Below are 7,563 nucleotides of genomic sequence, written 5' to 3'. Positions count from 1 at the left end.
AAAAATATGGCAGATCTTGCGAAATTTTTCTGTGGCACAGTCAGAAAGATCTTACCATGGGCTCAGGTAGTTTCTGGATTCTTCTTGGAGTATTTGCTCTTAATATGCAGAAGGGAATGTTAGGAAACATGCCTCTCTTTCAACAGTGTCTAAACAGTGTCCAGCTTGGAGCAGAAGTCATGATCATAACTCTGAGAAAACTTAAGCCCAGATTGGGGTTGGCTGAAGTCTCCAAAGGTAAGCCTCTTACTTAAGGTTGTAATGCATGTTACTCACTCCCTTTTGGGAACAGTTAATTCTAATATTAATGTCAGGCATAAAGGCCAAAAGAAAGTGGATTGAATTGATACAGCACAGTCATTTTTTCAAAGGCTACAAGGTAGATTGGGATATTGTGAAGCTTGGGTCCTCTCTGTGGAAGTAGTGGGGTGACACTCAATGTCACTTGGCTGGGTAACTAGGGGTCCTAAGCAAAGGTCTAGGCTTCTTGAGGGTCAGCTCTCCTTGCCTTCCTTCAGCCTGTCATCTCAGGGGAGTTCCCCAGTCTTTTACTCTCTCTGAGTATCAGGAGGGCCCAAGGCTGGAGGGATCTCCAGGCTTCAGGGTCCCTTTGCCAAGTCTCCGCTGACCTAGCGGAAGGACCCAAATCTCCTACGACAAGGAGACCAGGCATCAGTGTGTGTGTGTGTGTGTGTGTGTGTGTGTGTGTGTGTGTGTGTGTTGTGTATTCTGGCTAAGGCAGCCAGCCTGGCCTGAGACTGTGTGTAAGTGAGAGTGCTTTCTGTGCATCACTTGCCTACTGCTGCATAACAAATTATCCCAAAACTTAGTGGCTTAAAGCAGCAACATTTATTATCTCACAGGTCTTCTGTTTCAGGGTCTCTCACAAGCCTGCAGTTGCCTCAAGGTGCGGCCAGGAAGGATTCACTTTCCAGTTCACTCATGCAGTTGCTGGCAGTTTTTGTTCTCTGTGGCCTGTGGACTAAGGGCTCAGTTCCCCATAAGCCCCTTGGTTCCTTGCCACCAGGGCCTTTCCACATAGCATCTTACAACTTGGCAGCCTGCTTCATTAATGCAAATGAGAGAGAGTGCTAGTAAGGTGGAAATGACAGTCTCCTACAACTACCACAGAAGGGACGTGTGATCACTTTTGCCGTATCCTGTTGAGTAGAAGCAAGTCACTAGAGGTCCAACCCGTATTCCATGGGAGGGCGTTACACAGGCTGTGAGTACCAGAAGGGAAGCCATGTCAGAAGCTGCCACCACAGGGTGTGACTGTGGAGAAGGCAGGAGGGACAGATGGGGTATGAGGCATGTCAGGCCTGGGACAACTATCAGTGCTCCATCTGGAGGGTGAACATAACAGGGCAGAGGGCAGAGGCTTGGGGACCCAGGCTCTCCCTGGCACCCTGGGGCTGAGCAGCCTATAAGATTGGGCCCGGATCTGGGTGGTCGCTAGTCCTAAGTCCCCCTGGACCCAGGCTGATGAAGGTGGGTGTTGACTCTCACGCGTCTTGCTGCCAAGCCACTTTCCTATGTCTGCATGTTGTGAGCACCACTGCAAGCAAGACACAATGCCAGGCACAGCATTATCCCTGGATCAGTAGTATGCTATGGGCATCCATTCATTGTGAAAATCCATACAGTGTAACAGCAAGAGCATCATGTCAGGGCCTAGCATCAAGAGCCTAGTGTGGGCTGCCTCCTAAGCTGATGGCCCCGCTTTGGACTTCAGTTCTCCATTCTATAAACGCGAATGCAATGAAAAACTCGCCCATCTCATCCACTTTGGGAGAAGATCTTGGTAGTAAACTGTCACACTACAATTTGCAAAAACCTTCACATTATACTATTCTATACTCATGTTCATGTTCAGGGAGGGGCACTCAAACTCGCCAAACTTTATGCTAAAGGGACAGTAGAGGCCATCTGATTGCCTCCAGTCACATACACCTACCAAGTGTACAGATGAGACTACCAAAGGCAAGGGACTCACCCAAGGTCACACACAAAGTTAGTGGCTGGGGAGGGGGAGGCCTTGGGTGTTTTGACTTACAGCCTAGTGCCTCTCTGAGAACCAGGAGCCTCCTGATGCAAAGTGGTGTCACCTAGAAGTTCTGATGCTCGGCTGCCGGAATTCAAACTCTGCTCCCACCATTTCCTACTTTGTGGTCACTGCCTCCCTGGGGAGATTTTGGAGACTGAGAAGCACCTAACTGAATGTTAGCCATTGTGATTGTTACTAGAGAGGGAAGGCAGTATTATACCCATTTTATTGCTGGGGAAGTTGAGGCTGAGGCTTCCCCAGGTACCAGACCCAGAATTCGAACCAGTGTTTTTCTGACAGAGGCAGGCAGCCTCTCAGAAAACAGGAAAGAACCAAACAAAGGTAAGATTTTACCTCTATTAATAATATATTATAGACTCCAGGTTCATTTCGTGCAGTGAGGACAGCTCAGGTTTCCTGAGAACGAATTCAGGAGGAAATCTTCAATGAGACCTGAAAGCCCCTTGCAAAGAAGTGAGGTGTCTGCCAGACCATATAAGTCATGGGCTGGCCGACCCGGCAGCAGGGTCTCAGAAAAGCTGTGTATGTTCATTGTAGTTTGGGATTTGGGTGGAAAGACTATTTCAGTTCTGGGATTTTGTTCTCCTATCAGGCAGCTGCAGGCCCAGACGGGCCCCTGTTGGAAGGAAGTCAGACCTCCTCCCCACAAGGAGGAAGGGCCCTCCTGTCTGTGGTTGGCGGCATTGTACTTGCTGGATTCCAGGCTGTCAGTCTCACAGCAGAGCTCCCAGGACGCTTAGCAGGCAGATTGTTTTGTTAGGTTTCTCCTACAATTAATTTGGAAATTACCCAGCTGCCCACAGCCTCTCCCAGGTGTTCTGTAACCTATGTGCCTGCTCCTGCCGCTTCCATATTGGTGGGACCAATGCTGGCAGGAGCTGGAAGGGTTGGGGTGGGGTGACGGGAAACATGGTCCCATATTGGGCTTGTCTTAACAGCCAGACTCCTTCAGCTTTGGAACAAAACATTCTACTTTGTAGAATCTTAAGCAACCAGATCCACACACTTCAGAACATTATCTTTAAGCCTCACACACTCTGTGGAGGTAAATCAGGGGCGTGTGGAGGATCCACTGTATTCAGAGGCCCAAAGAGAGAGGATTTCCCTGGAGCTCCAGTCAATACATAGATACAAATCTTCAATTCCCAGATCCAGGGAAGAAAAATCCTCAGATCCCTTTTGCTGTGGATTTTGTGACACTTGGGTTGAGTCCCTCCCATGCAACAGTCATGTGACCTTGAGCTTGTCCTCTCTTCTTGGCCCTCAATTTCCTCATCTGAAAAAAAAATGCAGCTGAAACCTGCTGCTTCCCAGGGCAGTTGTGAGGAGCCAAAGGGTAATGTATATGGAAGTGCTTGGTACACGCTGAACACAGCCACTCTTCAATATGTCCGGGTTATGGTTAGCCAGCTGTGCCACTGCTCAGCCACATGAAATTGAGGAAGAGCAATGGTGTAGTGAGAGAGCCCTGGAAGAAGGTCTAAGAGGTTAGCTCTCTGTGCAACCGTGGAACGTTACCTTCTCTGGGCCTTGGTTTTCCTTCTATTAAATGAAAACCTGCCAGCTGCATGTTTATTTATAAGAGTTGCAAAGGAAATAACAAAGGGAATAAGCCAAGAATCAATTCTTTTCCTTCCCTGTAAGGGTCATATACTGTATCAGTTCGGACGCATTTGGTTGCAAGTAACAGAAAGCTCGAGGAAGAAGGCTTCAAGTTGGAGGACATTTGTTATCTTTAAAATTAGGGGCCCACGTGTGTAATGAACCGTTTAAGGGTTGGTTCTTCCAGTAGCTCAGTGATGGCCTCAGGCACCCAGGTTCTTCCCACCTGTCTGCTCTGCCATCCTCAGCAGGTTGGCTTGTTCTCCTAGGCTGGTGCCTTCCGGGTCCAACATGGCTACCACACTCCCAGGAGTCATTCCAAAAACACTCAGAGGAAGAAAAGGGCTGTTTCTCTTCCCTTCTTTGTAAAAACAAAGAAATGCTTCCCAGAAGCCTCTAGCAGACTTTTCTGAACATCTCATTGGCCTGGGAAGTATCCTGTGCCCATTTCTAAATAATCACTGGCAAGCCCTGGCTGGTGTGGCTCAGTTGGTTGAACATTGTCTAGTGCACTGACAGGTCACTGGTTCCTGGTCAGGGCACATGCCCAGGTTGTGGGTTTGATCCCCAGTAGGGTGCATGCAGGAGGCAACCAATCAATGTTTCTCTCTCCCTCTACCTTCCTCTCTCTCTAAAAAAAAATCACTGGCAAGAGTGATGAAATCATCACCATGTTTACGTTGGACAAGTTCAGATTGAGCCAGGGGTGCCCCAAGGGGTAAGACTTCCCCTGAAACGCATGACCAACGGAAACCTGGAGAAGATCAGGGACGTGTGACCAAAGGAAAAGGGCAGACTAGACATTCGACAGTGTCTGGCACACCTTCCTCTTGAATATGCCAGAAAGAGGATGTACTGTTTCATTTCTGTTCAGCGTTGCCCACTGTGCCTCAACATGTTTCATTTGATCACTCTGAGCTCTACCATCAAGCCCCCTGTGTCCAGTCCCCACGATAGGACATCTTTTGAGCACCAGTGCAGGAAAAATGTGAGCAGACCCCACTTCATCCGAGGTTGAATAGTTGGATGAGACTGATGAAAATTTAGGGTAAGAGGAAAGTGTTACCTGGGAGGGGGAAACTTTGAAAAGGCTAATCTTAAATATGTTTCTCAACGTGTAAGAAACCCTTCACACCCTGGCCGAGTAGCTCAGTTGGTTAGAGCTTCATCCTGATAAGCCAAGGTTTCGGGTTTGATCCCGGTCAGGGCACATGTAAGAGTTAACCAATGAATGCATAAATAAGTGGAACAACAACTCTCTCCCCCCCCCCCCAATAATAAAGAAAAAGAACCCTTCACAAGGCTTCCCACAGGCATTCCATGCCCCTAATCTCACTCCCTGGTCTTGAGGTCTGAGCCTCTGTGAGAGAGTGACAAGATCTGTTGACATTTGAGCTGGGCCATACACTGGCTGCTGTGGGGAAATGACTGACTGAGGGGAGTAGCGGAGGGGGAGCAGAGAGTCCTGTTAGCAGGCTGGTGCTGCGATCCATGAGACAGAGATGATGGAGTCTCCCCACTGAGGACCCTTGGAAGTGTAGGGTGGGGTTAGATGGTTCCTGGAGAGGTAATGGTCAGAGCAAATTCATGGTGACAGGAACACAGAGGGATTTTTGGGGAACAGCAGGCTGGCTGGTGCCTAGGGATGCAGGAAGGGCAGGTATGGGAGATGAGGCTGAGGACAGGGTTGCCATAGGGATCATGGAGGGTCCTGAGTACCAGGTGAGGGAACCTGCTCTCCAGGGCAGTGGGGCAAAATGGAGGGAGGATGCAGGAGAACCCATGGGGAGGTCCTGGCTGGTTGCTGGGGACTGACAGCAAAGGCGAGAGTTGGGCTCTGTGATGCTATGGTTCTCACACTTTATCTCTCATTGCTGAGTGCCTCCAAGCCTGAAAACCACAGCTGAGGGTCTGCTCTACCCACACTTAGATAGTGAGATGAGCTGATTCTTTCCACCAAAGCTGAGATCCACCCTGATTCCAGCTTCCCAATCCCTTTCTCACCTGGGAGGGGCTGACAGTTGACCCCTGACTACGGCTTTTGTACCTGGTTAACCCTTCAGGGCTGAGCTGGAGATCTGAGCCTCAGCTCTCAGAAGAGGGGTTGCAGGGCTGACAGGGGGGCACTGGGAATTCTAGAGAGCAATTATCCTCTCCTGGGAGCAGCAAGGACCTCTCCAGGAGCTCTGCTGAGAGAGGGCAGGGTCAGGGAATGACCAGTGGCAAACTCATTAAGAACCTCCTATCCTTCCCCCCACCTGTCCATCCCATTTTTTCTTAGTTCACTGCCCAGTTTGGGCTGAGAAGCACTAGCCCACACTGCCTTTCCCTTTGGGTTGTCCTAAACTATTTAGTAAACCAGTCATGGGCACAGTTTACCCATCCATACAATGGAGGGTCTAACAGGGAATTCCCTCAAGCTGCCCTGAACCCCCAGCTGTCACCTTCTCCTTCCCCCATGTGCTTACTGCCATTTCCACATTGCCCTGTATGAAGATGACAATCAAATACAGCCTCCCTTGGGGGAGGCACAGGTTCTAGTCCGGTTGGGCACTTAGCTATGAGAGCTTGGGTAAGTCATGTGCCTCTTCTTTAGCTCTGTGGACGTTCTACACACACTCGTGATGTTCCTGTTTTTTCCTGTTATTGAGATCTCATGTGAGCAGAGAGATGAGAGTCCTGGTCTCCCGGTGAGTTGCCGTGTAATTCTGGGAAGAATGCTTCCCCAATCTGGGCTCTGCCCCATTCTTCATGGCACATGTTCCCTGTCTGAACTGCTTTTAATCAGGGACATTCCCCCCCCACAGTGACCTGTCATGCCAATTCCCACCTAGAAGGCAGCCCTTCTCAGGAACAGAATGAGCACAGAAACCAAGTTCTCCAGAAAGATGTGTGTATTGGGGGCAGGGGAGGACTTGCTCAGGTGCCCAGGATTTAGGGCTGTCCAGGGGCACTTAAAATGCTCTATTAGACTCGCAGCGGCCGCCAACTAGTGGTCTGCAGACCAGAGGTGGTCCGTGAGGTCCAAAAGGTTGGCGACCGCTGGTGTAAGGAAACCTTTGGAGCAGTGGCTGCCAACCAGTTAATAAGGATCCCTCAGCCCAGAGGGACTCAGAGAGGGGGCCACTTCTGGCTGGCTATTGTGTCCTGAAAAGAAAGCTTTACTTTTCTCCTAAACCCCCGCCTACCCCAGACTTGGGTCTGGAGCTGAAGGATCAAAGGCTGAGTTTATTCCATGCTGAGCAAGTGACTGTTGCTTAGGAAGGGTACGAAGACCAAAACCTAAGGTCCAAAAAGCGCCTCAGGAGCCTGGGTGCCTGCCCCGGCTCTAACTGGTACCTCAGCTTTCAAGATGCTTTTAGATACACTCTCAATACATGTCATTGCCACAGTTGCCATAAGTCTGGGAATATGAGGTGAGATCCATTCTGAGGGCCAGGCATCCAAGACTCAGAAAGTGCACCTAAGGCAGGAGGTAAAGCGCCCCACCCCAGCCCTGCCCCCCCCCCCCCCCCTCTATGCAGAGCCACCAGGTAGCACTGTATGGGGCTCTGGGTCAGAAACAGGAGGCTCCTGGAGGTTATTCTGGTCCTCTGATCTCAACCACATAGCACAGTTCTCCCCACCCCCATTTCTCTAATGCTCTGCCTCTTTGCCTAGGCCCTAGGGCATATGCATCACCTGAGGGGCTTGTTGAAATGCAGGTTCTGGTCCAGTAGATCCGTAATAGGGCCCAGGACTCTGCATGTCTAGCCAGTTCCCAGGGGTTGTCCATGCAGCTGGCCTATGGCCTACACTTAAGAGTTGTGAGGCCTCAGGGTCTCGGTCTCTTGTGTAAAGTGGCAGGGAGGGCAGCCTCAGCTCTAAGCCTCTCTCCAAGCCTGTCTCCTGGC

Source organism: Myotis daubentonii, chromosome 11, assembly GCF_963259705.1.
Source record: "Myotis daubentonii chromosome 11, mMyoDau2.1, whole genome shotgun sequence".
In the NCBI taxonomy this organism is placed as follows: Eukaryota; Metazoa; Chordata; class Mammalia; order Chiroptera; family Vespertilionidae; genus Myotis; species Myotis daubentonii.
Note: the sequence above shows the minus strand (reverse complement) of the source record.